At 36.3% G+C, this 12,885-nt stretch overlaps 1 long non-coding RNA gene across 1 annotated transcript; it reads left to right on the top strand.

Annotated features, from left to right (window-relative positions):
* Nucleotides 1-968: 968 nt before the first annotated feature.
* Nucleotides 969-2,495, top strand: LOC110686789. Its single transcript, XR_002504299.1, has 2 exons — nt 969-1,656; nt 2,132-2,495. It is a non-coding gene; the product is annotated as an uncharacterized LOC110686789 (long non-coding RNA).
* Nucleotides 2,496-12,885: the final 10,390 nt, after the last annotated feature.

The following is a 12,885-nucleotide window of genomic DNA, read 5'->3' as shown; positions in this document are numbered from 1 at the left end:
TATCAAAAAAGGATTGTATATTTGAAGGGTTAAAGGTAATATGATATGGCTACAAGGGGTGCCTCAAATCATTAGTATACCTTGTGCTTAGTTTGACATGGATTTTTATTTATTTATTTTTTTAATGCAATGTAATGAAATGATCATATGCAAGAAAATAAATGCTCATTTTATTAAAAGGAAAAAGAAAGAATCTACAAAATTAATCCAAGGGGAATAAAAAGGTGCCTATGCTAGAGTTATTGGGGAAAGGGTAAATAAGAAAAGAAATAGAAAAAGAGGTCACGAAATCTTGTCGTTGAAGCTTGCCTCTTGTCTTGTGTTGTTTGCTTTATCATCACTCGCTCTTCTTGTTAACTGGAGGCATGGGAAGCTTGTTATTATCAATGAAATGTTGGATAGCCTCCTTTAGCTTCCAACAGCTCTCAGTAGCATGACCCCTACCTTGATGGTACTTGCAGTGTTCATCTGGATTCCAACTAGGCAATCTCTTTTCAGGTGCGGGATCTTGAATAGGTCAATTGGAGTAATGAGTCCTTTGGCATGGAGTCGATCGAAGGCAGTATCGTAGCTCATCCCAATGGGGGTGAAGTCTTTCCTTAGTTGCTTCTTAGATCCTTGGTTATCCATGGATAAAACTTCACTGAGTCAAAGGTACTAACATTGTTACTAGAGTGGGCGTTTTCGGAAGAAGAAGGATTGTTGTTCTTCTTTCCTTTCCAGCCACCGTGGTTACTATTGTTAGTAGCTTTTTGCTTTGCGAGGTCGTCTTCAATCTCAATTCTGATGTCATAAACGGCCTTGAAAGTATTCAAGTTGTGTTGATATTTGACGTGGGGTGAACTAGGTCGTTGGACTAATCCTCCCTAAGCCAAACAAAATTTATAAACACTTAACTAACCTAAATACAAGTATAGAGGTAAGTCAAGGGTCGAACCCAAAGGAACGGTAATGTCTAAGTGCTTTCAATTATGTGCCTAAGCTAGGTCGAAGTCTAAGGATAAAAGAGGACACTAACAACTACTAAGACAAAGAAACCAAACAAACACTACCACAAAAACGAGAATAACACACAATACACAACTGTCAAGTTACATAGGCGATCTCTAGAATTTTACAGAGCGCCTATGTAAGATAAGCGTTTTGTATGTTAGAACCTATAGTTCGCCTACCAAGGTTAACCGCTCCGTTTCACATCCCAAAAATTACACCATACATTATAGAGCGCCTCTCGTAGATAACCGATCTATAAGTATTATTAAAAAAAAAATTTTAAAAAAAACAAAAAGAAAACCCTTCATGTACTGCTAAGACACGCCCCGCACTAACCCTAACTCCTTTGAGAGAGCTAGCCGTCACTCTCTAAATCTCTTACTTCATTCCTCATCTTCCTCCACTAACCCTAACTCCACTCTCTAATTTTAACTTCATCCCTCAATTATACCACCTCTAAGGCTTCAACCTGCAATAATAAATTAAAGGCAACCCAAAAACACTTGTTCACCACCAAGGCAGCCTCTTGAATCACCCCAATAACCCTTGAATCACCCCCTCATTTGTCTCTGCTTTGATCAAGATTAATAACGCACACATTGTCTCGATTTTTTAGTGGTGGGTTGATCTGAATCTTTCTACGAACTATAGCCGTCAAACGAGGTATATGAAGATTAATTTCATTTGTGTTCGAATTTCAATGTCGAAATTCGTTTTTTGATTCAAGCTTTCATTGTTCAGATTCATTTTTTGGTTGTTTTGATATAATTTTTTTTTTCCTTTTTTAATTTTCATTTTAAAATTTTGTTTTACTACTCAATTATTTTAGATTTGTGGGTGTTTGGTGCGGTTGCTATGTGGGTATTTGATTTCATGTTATAATTTATGATTTTTCATCTTTTATCAATCAAGTTTCATGTTATAATTTCCGATTTCTCAATTTTTTATCCAAAGTTTTAGATAATTTTCTAATTCAATTTTCAGATTTTCGTTTTAACATTCCATTTTAATTCTCAATAATTAATTTTAAATCTCAAATATCTGATTTTTCATCTTTAGATCTAATGTAATTCTAATTTTTTTTCTAATTATATTGGAGTACTAACAATAACAATAATTATGCATCTTTTTTTGGCAGTGTTGGCTGTTGTTGTAGTGTTGAATTGATTTGTGGGGTGGTTGATGTGGGAGCGTTGGTGAGCAGGGGTGTTGGTTGCATGCTAGCGGCTTGTTATTGCAGTGGTGGTTGTCTAAATTGAAGAAATTAGAACACGAGTAGCAAAGGAGGTAATTGTATCGCCGATTGTTGTGGTGGGGTGCTTGAAGGTGTTGCTATTGTTTGGACGTTTGGTGTTGATGACAGTGGTGGCTGTTTTTAATTTGGTGGTTGTCTAAACTTGTACTAGAAATATAAATTTTTTATCCCTAAATTAGTTACTGTAATCATAATACTTGTAATCTTGTATATAATTTTTTTATTAATAAATTGTTATTAGTAATTCATTATGTTGTTTTATTAAGTAATTGTGTATGAATTATTATTGTTATTATTATCATTATTATTAATGTGTTTTTTAAAAAAAAAAAAAAAAGTAAGGAAAGAGATCGCCTATCTATGATAGGCGTTCTCTTTATACGTAACTACAGAGCGCCTATCCTTACAAGAACGCTCTCTTTCCCTTGTTTTTAATTTGATTTACTTATGGAATAGAGAGTTGTTATCTTAGATAGGCGCTCTATATTGTATTAGATATAGATCGCCTCAAACAGGCGTTCTGTAGACTTTATAGGGCACCCCCTCAGAGAAGCGCCTTAGAGGCGCTCTATATACCCTATTTGAGGCGATGTGTATTCCTGTTTTTCTAGTAGTGAAATAAAGTGCTAGGGACTAGGATTAACAAGTATCATGACAATTATACCAACCCGGAAACATGCGCAAACCAACGGTTGTGAAGACCAACGGTAAGCTCAACCAAAAGAGCATATCAAGCTATTTTCCTAGAGGTCTAACTAGCGTCAACTACGTACGATAAACTCTAGCTAGGAACGTCACAAGACACCTCAATCGTGTAAATGCAAGCCACAAATCAATTGTCCATATCAATGTGAACCTACAATGCAATCTAGCATAATTCTCAAGGCCTAATCGAATTACACACATGCAAGCTTCCATTAATCACTTTAATCTCAACAATCAATCAACACAATTCCCTCAATTGAGCACAATCAATCAATCATACAAACTTCACCCTATCCCTAGCCAAACAACTACTCAAACATCATCATCTATCAACAAACAACTAAAGAAAATAAGAATCAACAAAATATGAAGAACAATTACACTAATCAAAGATCAAATATCAATATCAAACCAAACAAACATGAATTAACTAAGAAAAGCAATAAAATGAGATTGAGTTAGAAATCCTCATTGATTGATTTGATGATCTTCAATACAATTGTCACCTTGAATCTTCAATCACTCAAATCACCATTGAAATTCCTCACTTTCTCTCTCTAAAATCTACTCCTAAAACTAACCCTAAAAACTAGAGAGAGAAGCTCTCAACTAAGCTAAGAAAATATATCTAATTGTAATTCTAATTCTAATTCTACTTGTTTCCCTCTCTACCCAAAAATGGGTATTTATAAATACAAAGATTAAAAGAAAATACAATAGAAAAGAAAATAAAAGAAAAGGAAAAGAAAAAGAAAAGAAAAGAAATAAAATAAAATAAGAAAAGAAAATGGAAAAGAAAACTAAGAAATAAAAAGGAAATAAAACAAAGAAAAATCCAAAGAAAAACGGCTCCTTGAGTCAGTTTTAGCTGCTCCAACAAAGGGAATTATCCCTTGCTTCTCATGCACCCTCAAATCATCATCGTCAAGGTCCGATCAACAAAATTCATTAAGATCAACGGCCGAAACTGAATCCCCTGCCACGCACCTCCTTCAAACCCACAAACGCGCGGCCGCGAAGGAAGCAAGCGCGGCCGCGAAGGTTGCGAGCACGGCCGTGTTGAGTGAGGTCTGAATTGAGTGCGTTTGTGGTGGTTGCTACTTGGTGCTGCTGCCGGAAATCGCTGCTAATTGTGGTGGTGAATGCGGGGAAGGAGATGAGTGGGCTGCGCTTCTGGTTGTGGGTTTGCTGCGGAATTGTTGCTGCTGTTGGTGTTTGAATTGGTGGCGGAATTGGAATGTGAAGGTGGAGCAGGGGTTGCGCAATTGGTTGTTGCAAGGGCTGGTTTGGTGGTTATTACGGGAACATGGGAGATGGTGCGTGAGTGGTGGTCGGTGTGTGATGGTGGTTGGCTGGTGTCAATTGCGGTTGTTGTTAGAGCAAGGGAAATGCGGGGCTACTGCTTGGAGTGGGAGGCAGGGAACAGGGGAAACAAGGAAATAGGTGAGTGGTGAGGTTGTTGGTGGGAACGAGCAACACCCTCGCAACATGCTCTTGATGAACACCAAAGTATGCAGTAGCAAAACACCTTTTTAGTGGGTTTAACACTCCCCGGCTTGAGAGCGCAACTTGAGAGCGCAAGGACTTGAACTTGGAACAACCACCTACCTACAAAACACACACGAACCGAGGAGCAAATAGAGTAAAATAAAACTAAAACCAACAAATAAAATTAAAAGAAATAAAATGAAAATGAAAATAATAAAAGAAAGAAAATATAATAAATTGAAAAGAAAATGAAATGAAAATGAAAATGAAATAAAATAAAACTAAATCTATAAAATCTAAAATAAAGGAAAAGCAACTAAAATAACGAAAATAGAACAAATAAAGGAGAAAATACTAGAAAAACTATGGAAATGCACAAAAGCCGTAAAATACGAGAAGAAAGGTAAAATAGAGAGAGAAAGCATAAAACTAAACATTTATTGAGCAAGAAAGCTATGAAAAAAGGATAAAAACGACCTAAATGCTCATCAAATGGGTGCACTTATGACACTCATCAATATTTTAAGTGCTTTGAATACTTTTCTTGTAAGTTCTTGATAAAAATCCTCACAAACTCTTTTTCGGTGGGCACCTCAATCATCTTAGCGGAAGTTTCCCTCCACTTATTGAAGAAAGAAGTAACGCCTTCATTCTCTTTTTGTCTTAGCACCTCGAGCTGTCTATAATCGGTTTTGACTTGAATATTACACTTATATATATTAATGAAAGCGTTTACAATAGCATCCCAAGTAGGGGTTTTCTCTTTGTCAAGGGAGAAGAACCATTGTTGGCAAACGGTTTCAAGAGATAAAGAAAACAAGGAATGAAAGACTTTCTTATCAATCCCCTTAATGTTCATTATAGTTTCAAAGGCCCTTAAGTGAAGGTAAGGATTATTTGTTGCCTTGAATTTTGGGATGTCGTTGGCATTGAACTTATGCGGAAGAAGTTCCTTGTCCACCAAGACCCCTTGCGAACTGATGCCCTAGAACTTGTAATCGCTAGATAGCTTGCTCAAGCTTTCTTGCATAAGGTAGGTCCATTTGTTGTTGCTTCACAGGGTCATTGATTTTGAGAGCTAAAGCCTTCAACGCCTCATTCACGGTAGTCAATTGATTCCTAAGTTCGTTGAATTCTTCTTGAATTGCCATTATCTTCTTATCTTTCCTCTTTTGACGAATCAAAAAGTAAGACTTGAACAAAGGTGTTGTCCTTGATTAATCGCCCTTCTCTCCTTGACCAAGTACTGTGGAAAGGGAAATTAGGGATATTCATTGTTAATTATTTGACTCAACTCTATTCAACCTGCATAGATGGAAGAAGGCAAGAAGAATGAAGGTTGTGGTATGAAGGGATCATGTAGAATGGAAAGGTGATGTAGATGCATGAACCTAAGACATGGTCATGGTGACATATACACAAAGTGTGTGCTAAGACTAGTGAGTGTAAGTGACATGTTAAGACTCGTGTCATGACCATGTGGCTAGACCATATGACTAGACTCAAGCAAAGACTAAATTAAGACCTCACGTATATGTATTAAACTGGACAGGCTGTGGTATTTTAGTCATAACTTTTGATCTGTGACTCTGATTGGGATGAAACCAACTCCAAATTAAATATAAAACTCGGGGCTACAAATCCATAGGTTGTACGACTCTTAGTTCTTCCTAGAACACCGGATATGACCAAAACAAGTAGACGCTTGTGCAGTATACGGGAATAAAAAATCCGGGTTGACACAAAGGAACTATGACTCGATTTTAGACATATTTATTATCTCAAATTAATTAATTAAGATAAGTCTTTTATTCATTAATTAGTTTATTTAGCCTTAACGCAAGTCAAACAAACGGTTAGGAAAAACACATAGAGTATGCACAACCAATAATGCACAGTTAGTCAAGTAGGCACGACATGATGCAATGAGTTTGCAACCAAACCATGGCTCTAGTTCTCTAAAGTTCATGATATGGTTTAGTCAATAGAGGGTCCATGGTTAATTGTCCGGATGCACCGCGCGGAAGCCTAATCGTGAAGGGTTGGCGCGAGTGGATGGGACACTGCAAGTTAAGAAAAACTCGCTTCCATGGTTTGGTGAATTCAACATTCTCGGATGTACCCTTTGTTACTCAGAGCGTTCAATCAGGTAGATGGAGCATGAATTCCCAGAGGGTTATGTCCATATGTAGAACACATATGGGTTTCAGAAAAGTGAGAAAAACTCAATCAGGAAGTAGGATCGAGCAAACAGTGCTAAAAACTGGTCAAAATTAGAACGCATATTTCTGGCTCGGTATTGGAAGAGCTTGGCGCCAGCAAACAGAGGCAAGCGCCACAATTTGGCTTTAGCGCAAACAGAGGCAAGCGCCACAATTTGGCTTTAGCGCATGGCGACAGAAGCTGTCGCCTAGCGCTAATGTCAAATTTTTGGCGCTAGACTTTGTTCCCTGACGCTAGTTCCTACATGCCTCAGCAACTTTCTGTGCTCGATAAAATTTTCCAGTTTCGCGCAGCATTATTTCGGTCCTAGTTGTGAAAGATATTCCTCAAATTTCCTACGTGTAAAAATCCTATGTTTTAACTCATTACGGATGGTCTTTCCAATGAGATCTTTTTTATGCATATGACAATAATGTTAATCAAAATTACGCACATGAAATACTTAGAACTTTTCGAGTCTCATCCACTCATTCTAAATCATTGCCGAAATAAATTTCAGGAATTAAAATAGAAATCCTCCCCAGCGGAGTCGCCAAAAACTGTAGGGAATATTTCAAGCATTACCCCAAACTTGAACCCCACTGTGATCATACACTAAAGTACAGTGGTGTCCAAAGGGAAAGAAGATAGAGCAAAAGAATCGCCAACAAGTTTTAGGAACTTGTAAACCGTTCACAGAATGAAGGTTACACCCCTTAACGATCTAGGAGATCATCAACTCCAATAGGTCTGGAACCATGACTGGTAGTTTGGGGATGAAGGTACAAATCCAACCTAAAAGAGATTGAACATGCCCTAATAATAGGCCTCTACTTTATTCTGATCGTATTCATGTGCGCTTTCGGACTAACATGCCATCAATAGGTTTACCGTAAACCTGTTTATCTATGTTGGTTGAATATTAATGCACAAATAAAACTATTATTAGTGATTACTTTAATTATAATCATATTAACCCTAAACTATATTATTAATTATCTTATTAAGCATGATTACAAGTACAAATTCCCTTTAAACATGCATAACAGGCGTGATCAAGCAATAACAATAAAATATAATCAAGCAACATAATAATCAAAATAATAAATCATAATCATAATCATAATTATAATCATAATAAAAATTATAATCAATTATCATGTTAAAGCATAATAATAATAGCAAGATCCTAGGCATGATACTACCAAGATTAATAACAAACCCTAGCATGTCACTAAACAATAAAGATCAAATCTCTAGCCCTAACATGATACTAACATGAATATTAGGAAAGAAAATAGGAAGCATCGCAATTGACATATTTGATATTAAAAATTATGGTTGTTACCCTAAACATGATACTAGGAAGATCAAAACACCCTAACATGACACTAGGATCATAATAACAACCTAGCATGATTTCTATATCATAATATCAATGTAAACAATTAAAGCACTTACTTGGATGCCTTGTACCACTTTTTAATAACAAAATACACACGTTAGTAACTTCAAGGAAAATAATAAAACAAAGAATTAAATTAAATAATTGAAAGAGAGATTAGGGACCAAACCCTCAAAAATATCAAACCTTTCACATCTAGGGCGAAGGCAACTTCGAACTTGGCTAGGTGTGTGTAGTGCTAATGTATGAGAAATTGTGTTTGTAAAAGGCTAGTTTAGAAAAGAGGGAGAGAATCAAGAATTTCTTGATGAGAGTTGGTGAGAATTCATGATAAAAAACAGAGGTTTAGGAGGCTATTTATAGAGAAAATCTGTCGGATGGATAAAAAAAACAAATCAGAGTTTTGACGAGAATAAAACTCGATTAGCGCAAGATGCTGGTCATTAGCGCCGGGCGCTGAAGGTTAGCGCCAGGCGCTAATGCTTGTCATCAGGCGCTAATAATCAGTTTCACACGTTTTTTAATTTTATCATATCTTTTGATCCGATAGTCCAAATAAGGCATATAATATGTTGTTGGAAAGTTCTTGAAGTTTCCAACCCAATTAAAATCAGATTAAATTCTTTAGTAGATAAAAAGATATGGCCTAAATAGTGGAACGATGTCAGTTTTGGATAGAGTTTTGTATCTCATTCATATCTTTTCCGTTATAGCTTGGAATTAATATTATAATATATCATTGGAAAGATAATTTCAAGATATATCCAACCATATAAAATTTGGATAAATATTATGAGACCCAAAAATAAAATCTGAATATATTCCACGTCGTACAAAACAAGGATTCTAAAAAGGAGTAGTTTTATTCAATTTTAAACTCTTTGAAACATAATTATCAATCCTAACTCCATTAGGATTTAAAAGAACCTTCTAGAATATTCTAGAAGACTATAATCAATCCTAATAGCTTTAGAAATGATAATTAATAATAGGCCCTCCTCTAGATCATTGGGCCGCATATAAAAACCAAATCGGGCCCAGTTTAGTATTTTTGCCATAAGTTCCTCATTATTCATCGGAATTGGGCTTATAATATATCGTTGGAAAGGTATTTTCAAGCCTCATCCAAATACACTATTATTGGACCCTTATCATGGACCAAACTAAAATTGAATGCACATTTTTCATAAATAAGTTAAGAAAAGAAATATTTTCAAAAATAGAAAGAAGAGATATTTTAATAAAAACATCCTCATCACTAAACTTTTCACACTTTCTCTTTGTTCGATAATCAAAGAAGTGAAAGGTATTCATCACTGGTTTTGGTTTTGGGGAGACACATTTCGGTGTCTACAAGTTCTTTATTTTTCATTTTTTTAATATATGATTTATAATCAAACTGGAGTCTCCATATACCTCTAATTTTTGCACACCTATGCTAGTTGTTGCTTCTAATCCAATCATGCACGCTTCACATTCTGCGGCATTATTAGTAACCTCAAAGTCTAATTTAACAGAGGTTGTAGTATGTGCTCCCTCTAGACTTATGAGTAACACTCCTACGCCATATCCATTTTGATTGGACGCACCATCGAAGTACATTACCCATTTGTCATATTGTGTCATGAGAATCTCTTCATCCGGAAGATGAGTAGTTTCTGCATGACTTGTTTGAATTGGATGTTGTGCTAGGAAGTCAGAAATTACTTTTCCTTTCATTGATTTTTCAGGAATATATTTTAGCTCAAATTCAGCCAACATCACTAACCACTTAGATATCCTTCCTTGTATGGGTGGTTGTTCAAACAAATACTTTATCGGATTTTGTTGAGAAATCACATGAGTAGTGTGTGGTAACATATAATGTCGTAACTTTTTGGTTGCCACACTAATGCTAGGCTTGTCTTTTCCAAAGTGCTATATTTTGTTTCGTATTAGATGAATTTTTTGCTTATATAATACATTGCACGTTCGACTTTTTCTACCTCTTGTGCTAACATGGCGCCTGTGGATGTGTCTGTAACTGTAATGTATAGCCTAAGAGGTAGTTTGGGTACTGGTGGTGCTAAAATTGGTGGACTTTTGAGATAATCTTTGATTTTCTCAAAGGCCTTTTGGCATTGATCGTCCCATTCATGTTTCTCCTCTTTTTTCAGTTTTTTTAATATTGGTTCACAAGTCATAGTCAATTTGTTGATAAATCGACTAATGTATTGTAACTTGCCAAGGAATCCCCTAATTTCTTTTTCTGTTTGAGGGGGAGGCATGTCAACAATTGCCTTTATTTTAGAGGGATCGATCTCGATGCCACGTGTGCTTACTACGTATCCGAGTAACTTACCAGAAGTGACTCCGAAGGCGCATTTTTGTGGATTCAATCGCATTTTATATTCTTTTATGCGAGTGAAAAATTTGCGTAAAGCTTTTATATGTCCCATTCTATCTTTGGACTTCACTATCATATCATCCACATACACTTCTATTTCTTTATGCATCATATCATGCAAGAGAGTCGTAGCCGATCTTTGGTACGTAGCTCCTGCATTTTTTAAACCAAATGGCATAACCGTGTAGCAATACGTACCCCAAGGGGTAATAAAGCATGTCTTTTCTTCATCTTCTTTTGCCATTAAAATTTGGTTGTAACCTGCGTATCCATCCATAAAGGATAACATCGCATGTTCAGCCGTGTTATCTACCAATATATCAATATGTGGTATAGGAAAATCGTCTTTAGGGACTGGAACGATGTTCGCTACCCATTCTAGGTAATTACACACGCGAATAAAACCGGCGTCCAACTGTTTTTGTACTTCTTCTTTTATTTTTAAAGCGACGTCAGGTTTCATTCGTCGAAGTTTTTGTTTTACTGGTTTAAAAGTAAGATTCAAGGGAATGGTATGTTCCACGATTTCCCTATCTATTCCAGGCATGTCCTTGTATGACCAAGCGAACACGTCTTCGAATTCTTTGAGCATCGATATGAGGGTCGATCGCTCTTCCGGATTTAGAGTTAAGCCAATTTTGACTTCTCTCTTATTTTCGTTAGTTCCTATATTAACTATTTCAGTTTCTTCAACAATAGGGTTATTTTGTTCTGGTTCATTTATTAATTCAACCAATTTATTAATGTTATCATCTTCATTAGATTGATTGTTAGAGCATTCGAAAGATTCAAGAAAAGGCATATACTCGAAAATAGAGCTCATATTATTAAAATCAAAAGAGAGTACATCAAGAGAATAATCCTTTTTGGGATCTTTGTCCTTAGAACTAGAAAATAAAGACTCAGTAATGGCCACAAGACCTAGATTTTCAGCTTCCCTAGAGTCTACAATAGATTCATCGTCTGATTCTTCAAACATCTTACCTTAGCCTGTGACGATCTCCAGTTTATCGCCTTTATGATTGATCCATTTGAAAGATTTCCTCTATCCATGCTCAAAAGTTTCGTTTGAAGGGGTGATCAATGAGGTTGGGTCAAAGGCTTCATCTTGAATGGCGATTTGATTAGTCATTGTTGCGACATGATTTTTCTCTAGTCTAAATATCAAGTTAAAAGCTTGCCCATCATAGCACCATAGAGTTGGGTGTTTTGATTTAACGATACTAAAATCGTCATCCAAGAAGTAGCAATCATGAAATATCTCAAATCCAGGCTTCTTGATTCCTTCCAAAACTAAGGGTTCCGGAAAGTCGTAGCATGGGTAATCTTCTCCCTCCCTAATGAATTGTCCATTAAGGGTTTGTTGATAGGATGGGAGTAAAGTGATTATCCCTTTCTTATTATTGTCTCACGTGCTTTGTTTTTGGCATCGTGAGACTCTAATTCTTCTTTGGTTGGTTTATATTCCAATCCAAAGGAGAAGATTTTCTTTGGGATAGGAAGTAAGAGAGATTTCTTCATTCCTATTCGTAAAGGCATCCCAGGAAAGTAACTACTCTTGAGCAAGATGTTGTTTACTATCCGAGTGGAATATGGATCAAGCTTGAATGGTTCTTCCAAGTCTTCTTCCATTTTGATTGTGAAGATTGGCTCCACGACAAATCCCCACATGTCCTCTTCATCATTATCATGGTTTATTTCTAAGAGTGATTGATCATTTATTACTATTTTGAGTGGAGAAGCATGTATAGTCATAGGAAGCCCTTGATAGTTCAACCTAATCATTTGATGAAGTGAGGATGGTATTGCACCAAGCTCGTGTATCCAAGGACGTCCAAGTAAAAGGTTGAATGTAGGTTTTATGTCCATAACATGGAATTCAACCATCTTTTGAATTGGGCCTGTGGTAATTGGTAGCTTAACAGTTCCACACACCGATCTTCTCGAATTGTCATAGGCCCTTATGCTTTGTTTTGTTTATTGGAAATCTTTTTCTGGATTTAGGCCTAAGTATTTTGCCGTTCGTAATGGGCATACGTTTACAACCGACCCATTGTCTACCAAAGTTAGAGGGATATTGTATCCCTTACATCCCACAGTTAAGTATAACGCATTGTTGTGGGTAATGTCCTTTAGAGGCAAATCATCATTAGTGAAAACGATTGACTTGTCGGATTTCTCTCAAGTAAGCAAGCTAACGAGATCCTGAGGGGTTGTGTCTGTACTTACAGACAAAGTTGTTAGAGCGTTCATGAGAGAAATCCTATGTTCTTTAGAAGTACTTAGGAGTTCCCAAATGCTAACATTCGCCTTGGATTGGCGAAGTTGTTTGACCAATGGATCTTCCACCTCAAGGGGAGGTGGTATTGTATTTTGTGTTTGACCTTGAGTTTGATTTTGTGTGGTCGAAGATCCATTTGGTGGTGGTAGTTGGTAGACTAGTTAAATGAT

Source organism: Chenopodium quinoa, unplaced genomic scaffold (genome assembly GCF_001683475.1).
Source record: "Chenopodium quinoa cultivar QQ74 unplaced genomic scaffold, ASM168347v1, whole genome shotgun sequence".
NCBI classification, from domain to species: Eukaryota; Viridiplantae; Streptophyta; class Magnoliopsida; order Caryophyllales; family Amaranthaceae; genus Chenopodium; species Chenopodium quinoa.
This window is presented reverse-complemented; position numbering and strand designations above follow the sequence as displayed.